Source organism: Montipora foliosa, chromosome 3 (genome assembly GCF_036669935.1).
Source record: "Montipora foliosa isolate CH-2021 chromosome 3, ASM3666993v2, whole genome shotgun sequence".
Taxonomy (NCBI): Eukaryota; Metazoa; Cnidaria; class Anthozoa; order Scleractinia; family Acroporidae; genus Montipora; species Montipora foliosa.
Genome location: NC_090871.1, coordinates 54,513,513 through 54,531,012, shown reverse-complemented (window position 1 = coordinate 54,531,012; position 17,500 = coordinate 54,513,513). Strand labels below are relative to the sequence as shown.

The 17,500-nt window shown below is 40.0% G+C and overlaps 2 protein-coding genes across 2 annotated transcripts in view; both read left to right on the top strand.

The window, feature by feature from the left end:
* Positions 1-17,500, top strand: part of LOC137997680 (NACHT, LRR and PYD domains-containing protein 12-like) — a 184,383-nt gene that overhangs the window by 50,293 nt on the left and 116,590 nt on the right. The window lies entirely within an intron of this gene.
* Positions 15,842-17,500, top strand: part of LOC137994283 (nucleotide-binding oligomerization domain-containing protein 2-like) — a 15,730-nt gene continuing 14,071 nt past the window's right edge. Inside the window, exon 1 of the mRNA XM_068839878.1 lies at positions 15,842-15,881. The gene's annotated coding sequence lies outside the window, so the exon portion shown is untranslated. The remainder of the gene's footprint in view (positions 15,882-17,500) is intronic.

Below are 17,500 nucleotides of genomic sequence, written 5' to 3'. Positions count from 1 at the left end.
TTGTTCGTGCCCACTAAATATGCAAATTTGTGACGTTCTCGTTGCCGTCGCCGTTGTCGTTGCTTAAGCTCCCTAATTTGAGGCTTTGACGACAACGTAAGCATGCCACAGAGAATCTTTGACGGCATTTTCGTCGACTGTCGCCGTCGTAGATCTTAAGGTCCCTAGTGACAACGGCGACGGCAACGAGAACGTTTCAAATTTGCATATTTAGTGAGCAAAAGCAATAGCTTCGCACACTCTGCACGTGCATTCTTTTCACTCTTGTCCATTTCTTTGCCGTCGCCGGCAAATCGTCAACATGAAATGACCAAATTTGAGGTTTTAGGGAGAACCTCAGCGTTTCAGGATAAATTTTCATTTTCTCTCCTAAATTGAGCGCCGTTCATACTTGGTTCTTTCTTGAGAGTTTGCCACACCTTTGTCGCGTTAAAATGCTTAGAATAATCGCGAGGGGATTACAAGAACGCGAATTCACATTTAACGACGACTTTCTATGATCAGCGAGGTCGACAACACATTTAATTAGCAGAAAATATGGCTATTCACGTAAAATGGAGTGAGGTTTGTGACTTTAGCTTCGCGTGACTCAAGGGCAACTCGGAATTGGACTCTGTGAATCTCGTGTATTTAGTTAGCAAAACCAAAAACAAAACTTATTTAAACCTTGTTTGTAGAAAAAGATGCTATAGAAAATGAAAATCCTTTCCTGTCAAATTTTACGTGTTTCGATGAATGCGAAAAATGGCGGGAAAATCATGGTCACGTGGTCACTTTTGCCCTTCGCGTTTACCGTAACTCTCCATTGAAGCAAGAGAAAATAAACAAACAAACGAAGAAAAACTGGTTTATAAAGTTACATCGCAGTTAAAAATTGCATAATTATCTCTTACAGAACAATAGTAACCATAATTTCGTCAAATTTAAAATTAAATTAATTCTGAAAAATTCCTAGGTTATACCTAAATGTTTCAAAATATGAAATATGAAATAATTTTAATTTTAAGACGATTTTAAGCCAGGGTTAAGCTTTTGATAATAAAGGACTCTGCGAATCTCTTAGTTCTAGCAAATGGAAGTGCGAATTTCTTTCGTTATCTTAAAGTGCCACTACGACCAAAAAATAATTTTTCTTTTTCTTTGGATTTCAAAACTGTGTTAACTAAACACTAATAATGCCCCGTTCACACCAAACCTTAATCGTGTTTTAAAGATGTTTAGCTAAACACGGTTTCAATTTGTTTTCTTTTTAAATCATGTAAACTGATTGTTGTCGACAACACATTTAGCACAGATCAAACCATATATGAAAACTCACCTGAGTCTCATGTAAAAGCCAGTCCTACATTTTTCCGTGACTAACTTTAATTTTGTTAAACCCAGGTTAATTAAACATGTCTTGTTGTTGTGAATGGGGTATAAGTGACCCAAGTTTTGAGTTCTGATTTTAAAAAGACACCTGTTTATTCAACTGGAATTTTGTTATTTGTTGGTCCGCCATCACTAACTTTAAAATATTGAGAGAGCTGTGGTTTAAGAATGCAATGCGTGTGTACGCGGCTGAATTAATATGCAGCACGGGAGTTTCGGGCTTTCAGATTTTTGAACTCGTGTTTTGCATATATAATAAGCAGCGTTTACACGTTGAAATTTTAAGCTAGTGAGTCAATGACGACACTTTCCCTAGATCCAACCCTCTGAGGTCCAATCGGTCAGTTTTGAACGTGAGTAATGGCGGACCGTGAAATCCGAACGTTACCTTCAAAATAAACAGCCTTTGTATAAAAATCAAAGCTCAAAATTTTGCCAGTCGGATGTTAAGCGCTTTCAAAATCTGAGTAAAAAAGAAAATAATTTTTTGATCATAGTAGCACTTTAAATGGTATGGTTAGCTGCATGTATTCGGCAGCAGATTATGAAGCTTGTTATTCTAGATCTTACATATAAACTCAAAAAGCTGTTTCGTGATTGCCTCCTGGTGATCACTAACGGAAACTGTTATTCCTGCACTACCAAGTGCCTCGGCTCAAGATTTATCAGCAAATATGTAATCTAGAGCTCGTTTCTGGACCCTTTCTAGGTCTGCTTGTAAATACTTTGGCACAGAGTAATGAAACACGGGACATGCGAAGTCCAGCAATGATCTAATGTAATAATAATGATAATAATAATGATAATAATAATAATAATAATAATAATAATAATAATAATAATAATAATAATTGTAATTGTAATTATAATAATAGTCTTTATTAAATACCAATAACGCATCAGCCGTGCCTTATTTACAATGGATATGAAATATGTGAAACAATATAAGATGAAGAATAACTCTAATCGGGTTTGCCGGGATGAGTTTCAACCCGCTATACTAACTACTTATAATAAACAATGCTAAAAAGACATCTGTTTACAAAAGTGGATTTAAAGCGGGAAGTGCGACCTCTAGGTAAGATGTAATCATGGCCCCTGCTGCGCAATTGCCAAGTACGCCTCGGTAGTACTAGAGATCATCAAGTGCAACGGTGTTAGATGTGATCTTATTCCATAATTTGCTGTCTCTGGTGGTTAAAATATCACAAATACTATATTTCTTCAAACAGTATCCAGACTTAAAATCCCTGGTAAACAGTTTGTGTATTCTCTTTAGATATTTGTCATAATAGCAGCAACCCCACACCTCAATAGCATATGTGAAGACTGAGATAATTAAACTTTGGAAGAGCAGATCTAATTGCTCCTTAGGGTAGCCATAAAATTTACAAACTCTTAAAATATACAAACGACTGCTGGCTTTACTAAGCACATGATCAATATGTGTCTCCCATTTCATAGGGTCAGCCTTAGATGTAACACCGAGGAACTTGAGCTGGGTTTTACGCTCTACAATAGCAAGAGGAGGTGGTGGGATTTTCGGGCTTTTTAGTAACATTTACCATGTTTTACTCAGGTTGAGTGTTATTTGATTCTTTTCAGCCCACTTCAAGCTCAGGTATGCTTCTATCGTCAGCACGAACAGGAATGCTGACTGTGATATCTGTTCATCGGCATATTTAACAAATAAGCTAGAGGAGCTAACCGGCTTTACATCATTTATCAACAGAGAAAACAATATTGGACCTAGCACCGTCCACTGGGGAACTTCCCTGGTTACATCTAGATACTCAGCAGTGATGTCATATACAACAACCCGGTGTTTTTGTATGTGCAGTATTACGCTGCTAGATCTTTAGCGGGTATGCGCGCACGCTTTAATTAACTAAGTTAAGTAGGAAACAGTAGCTTCCTAGGAGCTTCCTAGCTAATTCTTCAACGCGATCGTTCCATGTTAAACTGTTCCTTATTATGACCCCGAATAGCTGACCGGTTGGCTCTATTCTTACTCTGAAACTGCTCCTAGGTTGGCTCAGTTGATTGAGCATTGGACTATTCTGCGGGAAGATGAGAGAACAAAACACCGGCCGCACCAACACTCTGGGTCTGTAATAAATAACTTAGGAGAGAGCGTTGCGGCCTTTGTTATGACATCTGCAAATGGTTAGACTTTCTAGTCCTCTCGGATAAGGAATATAAACCGTAGGCCCTGTCCCATATAACTTGAGTTGGACATTAAAGAACCCACACCGTGTTCGAGAAGAGTGGGGGACGTTATTTTTATTCAGTTAAGATTGTAAACTGCACGGCTACCATTTACGCTGTAAATGGGATAATCGCGAGATCAATAGAATAACGCGAAGATATATTTTCAGATGACGTTCTCACAGACGTCGACGTCCTTGCTTAATTAGGTCCCTAGTTAACTACCAAAACGAAGACGGCGTAAACGGGAACTTGTCCTTTTATTTCTAACATGGTTAAGATCTCAGGACCGAATAAATCCGTTAAAATCACTGGCCACTTTACATGCATCTTCCCAAATGTCATCTTTTGCATAACTTGCACACTATGTAAGAACATCTACATAGGCGAAACGGGGAGAAGATTGGCGGACGGCTTTCGCGAATACCTACGAGATGTAGAAAGAAACGAAACAGATGCATCCAAAACCAGTTGCAGGCAACTTTAATCTTCCTAATCACTCTCACCACAACATGACAATTTGTGGCCTATCCTTATACCACTGGAACACAGAAAGCCGAAAAAAGATCTGGAACAAAAATTCATCTTTCGTCTAGGTGCACTCTATCCTCACGGAATCAATGAACGCCTCTCATTCCATTAACTTATTCACAAATTCATGCTACCATATTTCCACCGATGGCAAAGCTCCTCCGCACCCTCATAATAACCAACAATACCCACAATTCCTCTATTCACTCTGACGAAGGGCTAACGCTCGAAACGTAAGCATTTCAAATCGTTCAAGGTGGTAATTCGACCTTTATCAACACGTTTCATAAAACCAAATTTTCCTGTCTCACTCTCTCACAGACGCAGCACCACAGTTTCTTTAGAAACTAGAATTTTGTAAACTGGAACGACCCGCCGTTTTTTTGGTCATCTGGAACTTTAACAGCTACAGCAAGGAGAAAACCGTCGAAACCTGAAAGTTTCATGAGTGACATAAAACAATCATGCTATGCTTAGGGCTTGCTCAAGGTATTTAGAGGATACGGATGGGGTTAACTGATAACTGAGATTTGGCCAAAACTTTAAATGTTAGCTGAGAATCGATTTGGCTTTTATTGGTGATTCCCTAGTATTGCACTGCGCATCTTGTTCTGCGCATAACACAGCGTAGGCCACGTTGGTATTTAGGCATGGCTAAGAGGCTTTATGGTCAAATTGCACGGCTCAGTTCAGTTTTCTTTGTCTCACAAGTTTCAACGGATATATCTAAACAAAACAATGTTTAAATTTTACCATAAAGACTCTTAGCCATTCGTGCATACTAATATATCGAACGTGCCAAAAACATTTCAAAATGGCGACCTTTAGTGCGGGAAAGCTCGCTAGAAAGAAGAATGACCGTTTTCAGAGCACAGAATTACAGAGCAAAACAAGAAACTTTTTAGACTCTCGCAAAACAAAAAATCGAGTGATAGCCTTGATGATGCTAAAGAACATTTCAGTCTGACAGTGCAAGTGAAACCGCGCTATCGGGGAGACGTGTTGTCGAGGGGTCGAGCTTGGTTTGCTTTCTGTTTTCTCCTAAACGAGGTTAGTGACCTATCTTTATATTGGCATAATTTTATCTTCTTACTCATCCTCTTTGTGCTGTGAAATTTTTTGAAAAAAATTTAGGTCAGAAAAAAGGGTTACAGAAAAAAAAGTATTCGTAGCCATCACCGTGAACAAAAAATTGTCTACTCCAGATCACGCACCCGAGGAATATTTGTAGTCAGTGCCTCTTCAAGACTTGTGCCTGTGCCATAAAAAAAAAAAACATTAAATTATTCCTTTTGAGCAATACAATTCACCTCTTTTGTTATTTCAAGAATTACGGCAAAGCTGTGCGGCTTCCTTTTCCTGCAAAACGTAGCCTGAACGGATGGAACAAACTTGTCCTTGATAGATGAAGTCGCAATGATTAAATGAGTAACTTGAGCAAGTTATGTCTCGCAAACGAGCTAGGTAACCTTTTCTTTTCATTGCACATTTCGAGTCACCATAATGTACGTAGGGAACAATCGAGAAAAGTTTAAAGAAAATCTTACGAGAACTTTTATTACTAAGGAATCACCTTAACTGATAGCTGAGAATTGTTGATGTGTTTTCTAACTGTTAGCTGAGAAATGGCCAAACAGCTGGCTCCAGGAAATAATGAATCGAAATTTTCCCGAGTATGCCTGCGTCATCGTCTCGCTAGGGAGTTTAAGCAAAGACGACGGCTACAGCTACGGCGCTACGGCAACGCCACAAAGAAGGAATATTAATGGTTAAAAAAAATCGTGCAGTATGCGTGCAGTATGAATTCCTTTTGCCGTACAACGTGACATCACCAATTTGAAATTTTAGGTTTTGATGACAACGTGAGCATATAGCGATGAACCGTTTATTTTCTATCTTTACTTTAAAACCGTAGCTACAGGGTAGTTCTCCCGAACTGTACATGTAATCGTGAGCAAGACAGAATAATCGCAAAATACTTGCGATATCGCTGAGTTCTATTTTGGAGTCACGTATTCCTTGACGTTGTCTTTACATGGAGGTGGGGTAGCCCACCTTAGTGGAATAACCCGCCTGTCCATATACACCCTTATATTTTCAGCCTCGCGTTTATATGATAGGTGAGGTAACCCGCCGAGACGGGTTGCATGGTCTACCAGACCGGGTAACCCGGTCAGCCGGGGTAGCGTTTTGCCATGTAAACGCTTGAAGGTGAGGTAACCCGCCAAGCCAGGGTCGGCTCGTGTCGCAATATATTGCCTTTGGCGAAGGCCTTGCAGCGTTAAAAGTGATAATAAGAAGCCGCAGCACTGAAAAGTTGAGCAAGAGTAGCTAACGACAAAGAGAGAGAGAGAAAAAAAAAGCATTAACCGCCAAAATGCGTCCTTCACCTGCCGTTTTGCCTGTTTACGTACTTAACGACCACGCAGTTGCCTCGAGAAAGGTCACCCAGGACCCCAGGGTGGTAAGATTGCATGTAAAGACGAGCTATTTTTCAACCCCACCTACCGGGATACCCCAGTTCCATTTAAAAGCATTTAGCGTGATTTTAAGAACTTTATTTTGAAAAGTGGAATAGGGAGTACTTCGAAATAATTAACCGATACTTCAGAGCACTCAAGACCGATTTACTTCCATTGCACTATATTCTATGATCTTTCGTTCTACTAGGCTTGTCTAACAAGACAAAATAAGTCCCAAATAACCGCCCAGTCGGAGGTCTCGACAAAAATATAAGTCACACTTATTCTATTCAATATGTGTAGTAAGGCCTTAAAGAGCCTAGGTCACGCTATTTTAGGTAATTTTGTTTAATTTTGTTAATTATGAGCTCTAAACGTCAAATTGGCAGAGCAAGAGTCTTTCATTTGCAAAATCACGGCCACATAACAACTGAGAATGATTTTCCAGCTGTTTAAATGACGTTTTGATATAGACTGATATAAATTTGAAAAAAGGTGGGCCGACGTTTTTTAATTTACCCAAATTCAATCCATTTCAATCCTCTCTAGTTTTGTCCATCCATGTTCCTTCTTGGCTTCCCTGTGTTTTGTTAGAGTTCTTCTATAGTTTAGAACAGTTATTTCGATATTTTAGTTAATTCTATGACCATTAGATCAGCGGTGAATTTGTCTAAAATTGCGTGACCTAGCCCCTTTAATTACTAACACAGAGAACCTCAAAAAGCAAAAAGCCAAAATATATATATTAGTTTCCATTTCGACGAGGGGCATGTCTGTGTTTTTCGTGTAAAAGAAATGAAACGACAATAAATAAATAAATAAATAAATAGATAAATAAATAACCGTTAAACCGTGAAAGCTATATAATTATCCCCCGATTGAGACCCTCTAGTATCCCGCCATTTAGAGATAATAATCTTTGGTCATGTGCTTATTATGTTCAGGTGATCGCGTGATCATCGCTCTTGATCACAAATGGGAATGGAGCTATAGACGATCCATGTTTTATCTCGCTTTCCAGTACAGGACAAATACTACGAGACAAGGGAAGACCATTGAGAGGGAAATTTTCCGCCACAAAAAGCTTAGCTCTATTTTCCGATCCGACTCCAGCTGAAAAGGCACCTTCGTTGCCTTTATCCACCCATTCTTTGGTAAACTCATCTTTAAGGTGCTTCGATACACACCCATTGCAGGAAACACTCCTTCACTTTTGTTTTCATTTTCGTTGTAAAGGCCTTCAAGATCTTTCTGTTCGCAAATTAAATTAAGATCGCCCGAAAGAAGTGCTGTGGCTGTCCTGTTCTCTCCAGCAGAAGTGGCTGGCTTGGCGTGATGTCTCTAAAAAGGCTTACGGTATATGAGGCCACCTAAGCAGAAACAGCCATAAGCCAATCAAGGCATCCTGTGGTAAGCTCGTGGAGTAAGAAAGATACTATGTCAGGGGTGATATAGCGAATTATCAAACCTATAGAGTGGTTAAAAATGCAGTGTAATACATTTTTCTGTTTTACGACTTCATTCGTTTATTGTATTTTGATTGTTGTTCATTGATGAATATACATTGATGTGGAATCCGCCTACTGTGTAAGTATCTTAATCCATTTTCAGCTAACCTGATTTGTAGTGTTTCAAGTGGAGATTTCCTTGTGTTTTCCATTTCTTTTGGTCCAGGGTTAAGCTCAATATTTTCAGACATGATTAACATTTCCCTCGATGGACAAAACCTCTTCAGTGTGTCCTACTTTGCATGAAAGGGGACTTGATGGTAAAATAGGTCAGATTTGCCAAAGACAATGCTGCAAAGAACTGCAAAGTACGCGAGCATAACGACAAAGGAAATGAATGCAACGGAGCAATAGCGTATATAACAAAGCGATGTGTTCTCGTACGTAGATAAGCTTATATTTATTTCGCTTCTTAACTGAAGAGATGTAGACGGCTTTCTCCCGCTTTCTCCCGGTAACCTATAGTGACAAAAAGAATAATTAACTTGGATTTCTGCTTTGGTTTTCGTGTTTGCTCTAATGGATTCTGGACCAAGTCAATTGGCCCTACGGTTCTTTGCTGTGTCTTAGAAACCAGTGATTTGGGATTGAGTCTTTCAATCCTAGGACAAAAAGTAGTATCCAAAGAAATAATGACGCAGTAAAAGACAATAAATGACCACGAAACTCACCTCTGCTCCATAAATCAATCGAACGCAGGTCAATAGAACTTCTCAACAAATGGCTACGTCCTACACTGTAAGTGTGATCAGAGTTAACAGGCCGGGTGTGATTAACCACACGCGCTGAGCCGAAGACATGTACCGAACACCGAAATATCACGTGACATATTGAACGTCTTTCATTGGTAGCCGAATAAGAGCATCCTTAACGAATGCACGAATGTTAGCTTAAATGGTTACTGTATATAAGCGATATCTGTTTATACCTGCGTTTTCAAGGCGAAACAAAAAAAATCTTTTTTGGTATCCTTTTTATTCCATTTTTCGGAGGTTTTTTATCTACGAAGTTTCTCGATTACTTTGCTTTGTCTAAATAAAGTGTTTTGTTCTCGAATTAAATCACTTTGACAAGAGAATTGAATTGGTTTAATTTTTTTCTGCTTACCGGGAACAGTCAGTTTAAGAGAGTCCTGATATGCTCTTACCTGGGCGGCGATAACAACGTCACTTCAAAATATAATTTTGCTCCATCGTAAGTCTTTTGCCATTATTCCATCTTGTTCACGTCGCACAATGTGGGCAAAGATTGGTTAGGAGCGGCTGCTAAGTAAAATGTTGACATATGTACTCTCGCGTTGTCGTCAAATCATCAAATTTGAAGACCTCAAATATATGGAGATGGTTATGAAACTCGACAAGTTTCTTTGTTTTCTGTTTTTGCTTGCTATTTTGGCCGTGACCATGCGCAAACCACACCCTTTTGTCCAAAATGCAGCCAATCAAAAGTTTCGATTAATTTATTAAAAGCTCAGTTTGTGAACCGAGGACAAAAGATTGTGCATGGTCACGGTCAAGTTGACAGGAAGCGATATGTGACTGTCCTCGCTTTTGAAGTTTTAAGAGTCTCACAACCAGTCATCTAAATGAACGTTGTGCAGTTCAGAGTAACGCAGAAACATGAGCAGAAATGCGTACCGCACATTCAGCATGATTATTTTTCCTCTCTTAACCGATATGATATTATCGTTTTGTGGCATTGTCATAGCTGTAGCCGTCGTCGTTTCTTAATTTAACTTCCTCAGTCACAAGGGAGCATTAGCAACAGGGAGTTTAAGAAACAACGACAGATACGACTACGACAACACCACAAAAACAATAACATCATTGGTTAAAAGAACATAAATAATCGTGCTACCCGTGCAGCACGAATTTTAGCAAGTATGTTTCCGGTCCTTTGCATAACGACAGCGTGAAATTACAAAATTAGAGGTTCTGACAACAACGTAAACAGTCTTTTCGCTGTGAAACCGCTCGTACCAATTTATTTTTAGGATACCTCACCCATATTGTAGGACGTGAAAGAGACTGAATTTCGCGGAAGACTTACGATAGAGCCAAGTTATATTTTGAGGTGACGGCGCTTTCGTCGACTGCTTGTACCAGGCGTACAACTGCGCGATTCTCCCTCCTCCAGCAGAGCCGTCTGCAAGCCACACCTGTTTAACCATCGAGCAGTGCGCCCTCAGATTCTGAATCATCATAGATGTATTGACTGAATACCATGAGATCGTCAGGGGGTTCCCCCTGCGTAGTGCCTTCTTGTAAAAGTATTACACCTCCACTGCACATAAACAGTCTAGATGGGCATCTATAGGTGTTTATTCAGCACACATCCATCAGGTCCTTTCACGGGAACAAATGAGCCCAGCAAATTGACCTGTTCCCAACTGAGTGGCTGTAGAGCATTGCACCGGCATCGCAGAGGTTTATAGGTTCGGATCCCGTCGAAGACACCTGAATTTTTAGTGTGTCTGTAAAGAGACAATTGCTTAAATTGTCTAGTTAAAGTGCGAGGATCACTTGAGTCTTCAGTCTATTTTTCATCTTTGTCATCTATAACCTACACTTCAAATCTATACAATTATTTCATTCAAGGAAATCAAATGTCAATCAAGGAATCAATTAAAATAATCAAATTATCGTTCTATTTTCCAACAAAACACTCTCGCGCCAATGAGGGCGTTGTCCTCACACCGTCTCTTTAAAACTGTACTTGTCAGTTGCAAGTCTTGACGGGCGCCTTTGCGCATCCATTTTAACTCTGCGGACCAATTAGAGTTAATTCTTACTTTATCTTCCAGTCTTCCAGTAGATTAAAAATTTTAAAGCTTCAAAATCTGTTTAACGTTAACTTCTGAAAATGAATGCAGTAGCATTCCAAATGTCAAGTTAACTATCGGTAAATATGCGATACAGTATGTTCACAACCGCCGTCTGTGTGAGTATATCACGACACAAAATTTAAGTCATCAGCAATATTTGCATTCCAAGTGTTAAAACGCAGCCGGTTGCTGTCGGTTGAGATGGTGCACTGAAGTGAAAAATCCATGCAGTTTGAGATCCATTATAACAAATCCGGGTTTATTTTGCCTCGGCATTCAGCCGTTTTGTGATCCTGTTTTTGTGAACGAACGTGGGCACTAAATGCGGCTGGAAATTGTGTCTGAATAGAAGTGAGAATTTCCTTTTTCTTTTACAATCATTAACATACAAGTATCCCGCCATTGGCAGTTTTTATACTAGAGACGAATTACTTGGGCAAACATTTGCTGTTCGTCTGGTTATGCGTCTCTAGTATGAAGACGGGCACGGGAAGCAATATCCCTCGAGACGAAATATCTTTCGTTGTGCGTTTGAGCGACTCACAACGGAAAATCAATCGAACAGACGGATAATGCGTCTTGTGCTCGTCTTACAGTTGCACAAAAAAGATGTGTGCCCGAGTTCGTCCCAGATGGATTATTCGTCTTCTGTAGTTTGTCCCGTCTTTGCGCCAGCACGAATTTTAGAAAGTATGGTTGCGGTCCTTTGACTCATAATTCGTCTTGGAGGATATTGCGTCTGGTATAAAAACGGCCAACTGGCCTTTCACAGCTGCGTCAGGGTGGAAAATCGGAGGAAGTAGAGAATATAGAGGGAGGGCATAATTGCAGATTATCACCGCGTGAGATGGCATAATTTACGGCCTCTTAACATGATCCCCGCTGACCGGGCTGTCTCGGTTACCGAGATGAAATTGGTTCTCTTTATATGGCGACTTTCAGCCCACTTTCCCAGATGAAAAATTTGAAAAATTGGTGACGCGACAATTCAGGCGTGAATCTAACGAACAAACCTGGCGAAAATTTCTCGATTTTCTTTAAGTGTTTAAGCAATTTCAAATTTCTTTTGACTTTACGTTAGCTATCAAATGAAACTATTCCAAGCCTCATTATCGAAGAAAAGAGAAGTGAAAACTCGCGGTTAACGTTATGTCCGTTCAATCATGAAAATGCATTGTATTGTTTTCCTTCCCCGTAACCGGGATGAATTGTTCATATTGCAAAATTTCCAGCCTGCTTAAAACCAAAATCCCGGCTGAAAAAACCGAGATCTCGGCAACCAAGCCAGCCCGCCCTCTCATATGAACACATCGAAATCTTTACAAAGAATTTTGAGGTGAGGCGAGATCTCGGAGACTGGGCCAGCCTGGTCAAACGGGCTCATATGAAGAGGTCCTTAAAGGAGATCTGAAGTTCACTCCAAAATGATAATCTTTTTTTAATCGCTCAATAGAATAGTTCATGAGAAGAGCAGCTTTCAAACCAAAATTTCAATCGTAAAATAGCTTTCTAAGCTCGTGAAATCCTTGTTGAAAATGTACACATGCGGGCCGCCATCTTGGATTACACTTAGCAGTCTGGCAACCTGTTCGTGAAGTCATTGAGTCCAGCTGATAACACATTTTCATGAAGGTGATGAAACTTGAACAGTGAGGCAGAAAAGACTGCGGTACGTAAATTGGAGCAGATGCCGCTAGCGGATTTAGTCCCCCTTCGCGGATTTGGACCTCCTCATGACAGCTTATTGGACTGTTTATCGAAATAGTGTTAGAGTTTGGATTAGGAAAACTAACCGATAACATAAAGCATAAATCTTTGAGAAAAAGCCCAGATCAGTTAATTTTTCAGTAAAGGTTGTTTAAAGCATGCTCGGTGGCATTAAGAATAAGGACTTAAGAATAAGCAACCCTTGTCAAATGGCTACTGCAGTTGAACCTTGGTATTTTTAACTGCCAGGGGAAATGAAAAAGACATTAGCAGTTAAGTAGTAGTTAACAACGAACATAACAGTTTACTGATGGTCTATAATCCGGATAGTTGCTTTGTAAGAAGCATCTTAACTTCAGTCTAAATTGTATTTATTTTTAGCAACTACATCTACGCAGCCTCCAGGCAGTACCGGTATATTGGGTGGATATCAAGAAATTATAATCTCTTGGTGGATATACAATTAACAGGGGAGAAAGCAATCCATACTGTATGGTGTCTGTCATATGAAAACAATTTCTGGAGGCTGATGGCGTTTTAATTTGCATAAATGTCCGAGTTCGGTCAAAGTGAGATATTTTCAAAAGGGATACGCCATCCTTTTTCATTTTGAAAGACCTTATCTGGTTAAAACAATCAATAAAGGTCTTGAAAACGTACTGATTTAGAACGAGTTTTCCACCGTACGCGTGCTTCAGTAATAGTGAAGTTCATATTGTGAAGAAATGTAACTAAAAGTGTACAACTACATGGAAAAGGGTGTTAAAAACAACAAAAGACAACACAAGCATGCAAAAAAATGGTCAATTGAAAACTTCCACGCGAATTGGGTCAGATTGTACATTGAGCATGTTATTAAAAAAACATTACATAAACGAAAAACAATCTTGTTCTTGATCCTCTTTATTAGACAGAAAAAAATTCTGCTAAGATCCTTTGGGGTAAGACATGTTTCTCTCGGAAATGTGAACAACATGAACAGTATTTCGTGCGTCAAGGAAACAGTCGGTGAAGTGATGTTAAACAAACAAATGTTCCTCCTTTGGCGAGAACTTCTTGTCTCGGCCAAACTTGATTAGCATGTGGCTTCGCTAAGTTGTTTCTCTTTACCGGGAGACAATTAAAAGAAATGCCTCCTTTGTTGTCTCTGTCTGACCTATCTCAGCAATTTTTGTTGGTGAACAAAAAGGCATGACTGAAATACGGAGAGGAACCTTAGCAGTTTTGTGTGTTCAAGCTTCCCGCTAAACTTCAGGTTGGACTCAGTGACGTCATGAGCTTGCCGCAGGCTGCTAAAATAACACTAACTTCAGTCCTACTATGCTTTGAGACGGTGAAAAAGTACCATTTTGGAGTGACCATCTTCTTTAATGAACATGACAAAGGATGGCAAGATCTAGTAAAGGACTTCCCTAGGGCTTAACCGCAGAACGCCATGCCACATCGAAGCCGTAACGAGATCGTGTGAACAATATAGCACTCGTTTACAGATTAAGCCTAAGCGCTTGTTTCAGTGATTAGGCCTAGGCACTCTTTTAAAATTTTAGCTTTCATGTTCCGGTTCGGTTAACCGGCGGGTCTAATTTGCAGGTCGCAGGTCGCGGGTTGCAGGTCATTGTTTCACTAATACAGAAAGTATCCTAAACATTCTTAAAAGCTAACGTTAGGCATAATTAGGCCTAAACAAACGTTTTTAGGACTAAGGTTAGCTTTTATGAATGTTTAGGATACTTTCTGTATTGGTGAAACAATGACCTGCAACCCGCGACCTGCGGCCTGCAAATTAGACCCGCCGTCGGTTAACTAGCCTTTTTACGAGATCATGTGAAGAATATAGCACTCGTTTACAGATTAAGCCTAAGCGCTTGTTTCAGTGATTAGGCCAAGCTTTCACTTTATGCATCAGTCAATTCCAACTGCGCCCTGCCCCCCCCTTCCCCCCCCCCATGTTTAATTATACATGTACATGTTTATTTATAGTCCTTGATTTCAAATTTGCAAAACTTTTTATAATATTTCCAAAAACCGGCCTTTCTATAATATAATACCATATAGAATGAATAAAATGCGTCCTGTTGCGAAACGCGACACTTCATAAACGCTCTCGCTATTTGCTTTGAAATTTGCTTTTTCGATTAAAGTACATATTAAAATTCACAAAACATACCTTTAAGAACGTCGACATTTTTTTCCAGTCCTTGCTGGATAAGCCAATCCTCCACAAAGCGCTAATCTTGACTACGGAAATTCTACTTGTTTTAGAGATATAAACCAACGTGGGTGTCAAAAGCCCGGGGGTGCCCCCGTAATTGGCTAATGGCCGGCCCCCGGGTCGCGCTAAATTAGCTAAAGCCCCACCCCCGGGACTGACAAGGCGGGTAAATGCCCCGCAGTTGCTCGGGGGGGGGGGGGGGGGGGGGGGGGGCATGGCGGAGTTGGAATTGACTGATGCATTACGTTTCGGTTAACTACACTTTTTACGAGATCATGTAAACAATATAGTACTCGTTTACACATTGTGCCTAAGCGCTTGTTTCAGTGGTTAAGCCTAAGCACTCGTTTACATTTTTAGCTTCCGAATATACTAAGAAGATTACTTGAGAGAGGTAGTCTTTTCGTCTGTGTATCTGCGTATCCACTTCAGAATATACTTGGAAGATTACGTGGGGAGGGGTGGTCTTTTCGACTGCGAATCCGCGTATCCGCCACTTCAGAATATACTTAAAATATTACTTGTGGAGGGATGGTCTTTTCGATTGCGTATCCTCGTATCCAACCACTTCAGAGGAGCAGCTTCAAAATGGAAGGGTAGTCTGCAGTTAGTAAATTCACTCGTCATGTGTTGTCACTTGGTAATTGTTTTCACGTGGTGTTCACGTGATCGCGTGATTTGTGTCACAACAGAATGATCACAAAATATCAAAATACCTTGGTATAGATAGGAAGGGAGGAATGGAGGCGATCCATAACGATTTATCCTTCCTTGCCAATGTCGCTTTACAATGAAGGAAAATACTATGAGACAAGTAAAGATCAGCGAGATGGAAATTTCACCGTCACAAAAACGTCTACTCCATTACTTTGTAAAATCTTTCCGCCTTCTCACCCTACCCCAGCTGAAAAGCTCCTTCTTTGACGTCATCCACGCACTGTCTGGGTGCATGCGGCTTGAATCTTCCTGTTGATTGTACAAGCATTTTACAAAGCTCGCGAAAGGAGCTTGGACGTTGATTTTTCGTGAGAAGCTCTGGAAGCTGTAGCTTGCTAAAGGTTTGTGTTCTTATATTTAATTTAATGCATAAACTAAATGATTCAGCCATAAAGCCGAGTATCTAAGTACTGAGTATCCGGCAATTTTGTGCTGCGCTATTTTTAGCTAGTTGATTTGATGAGTGGTAATATTTATTGCCGCAAGTTTGTAAGTTAAAATCACAGATTTCCTTGTTATTATACATGTAATTGCAAAAACAGCTGATTGCAGAAAAAGGCGGAATTATTTTCCCAGCTGGGGAGATAGCTAACAGTATAACTATAAGTCACTTTTCGCGGGGATAAGATCTCTCCTTGGTCGCCTTTAATTCAGTACTGTTGAGTTTGCTTCGGCCACAACTTGTTTTGTGGAATGATTATCTGTTTGGAGATCACTTTACCTTGGCCTCGTTTACATTGTACTAGTAGTGAAACATATCACAGTAATTTAGTATCGCGATCGCGTGATTCACGATGCATCGATGATAGGGATGATGCTTGAGTGCAACTTCGAAAATATCTCTTTCAGCTCTTTCACTTTCATTTTCGTTTTACAGTCAAGCTATGTGACGCGTGATCATGAGTATCCACAAGGCTGAATGAACATTCGAATTCCTCTTTGGAGCTTCCGCGATTTGAATGGTATCTTGAAGATTTTAGTTGCTACGAAAAATGCACAATAACTGAACAATAATTCATCAAACACTTCAAATTGCTTTCTCTGTCAAAACACCTTTTATCTTACAATAAAACGAAAGTTCATAGCTAACTATTTTTGATGTATATCAAAGAAAAAATATCTATGGGAATTCAGAATGTCCACGAGAGCAAAGTGAATACTTGGTTCAAATTTCAAAACAACTGGTCACGCGTGACATAGCTTGAATGTAAAGGCCTTTAATTAAGAGCTTTGTGTATGCAGATTAATGATCGTTCTGGATAGAATAAAACATCCATTACATTTTGTGCAATTTAAGGCGTTTAACTAACAAATTTCAACAGCTTCTGTGCGTTTAATGAATCTGCGTGAAAATATATGTATGTTGTTGTTCCAGACAGGCTGCCTTCACCATGGTTTTAACCAATTGTCCTCCAAAATTGATATTATGATAAAATACGCCTTTGTAGGGAGAAAGCGGAATGAATGGTAAAAGGAAATGTAATTGCATGCGTATGGCTGGGCTTGTTTCAATGATTTTCTGGTCTTGAGTTAGACTTAATTGCTTATCTTCAAGTGTTTGTTTTTTAGGGTTGTTTTGGCAATTTAGAAGAAAGGTAGCCAGCTCCAAGATAGAGACTGCTCCGATGGCTGGCAAAACCTAAGAAACCAGCCATGAGTCCCGCCCCCCCCCCCCCCCCCCACCCCACCTGCCCCCTTATCCCCAAGAAGACAGGCACCCCAGCACACTGATAATCAGTGGAAAGAAGAGGGGCGGGGTGGGGGAAGGGAGGGAAAAAACCGCCAAATGCTCCACACAAAATTCTTTTGCTTCCTGCCACACCAATGAATAAGCTTTACAATGCAAAGCACGAGGATCCAACGAATGTCCAAGTATAACAAAACCACTGACAACAATTCACTGCAGTCGCTCATTTGTAATCAATCTACTGTATCAATTAATATCAAAGTATGAGTTTTT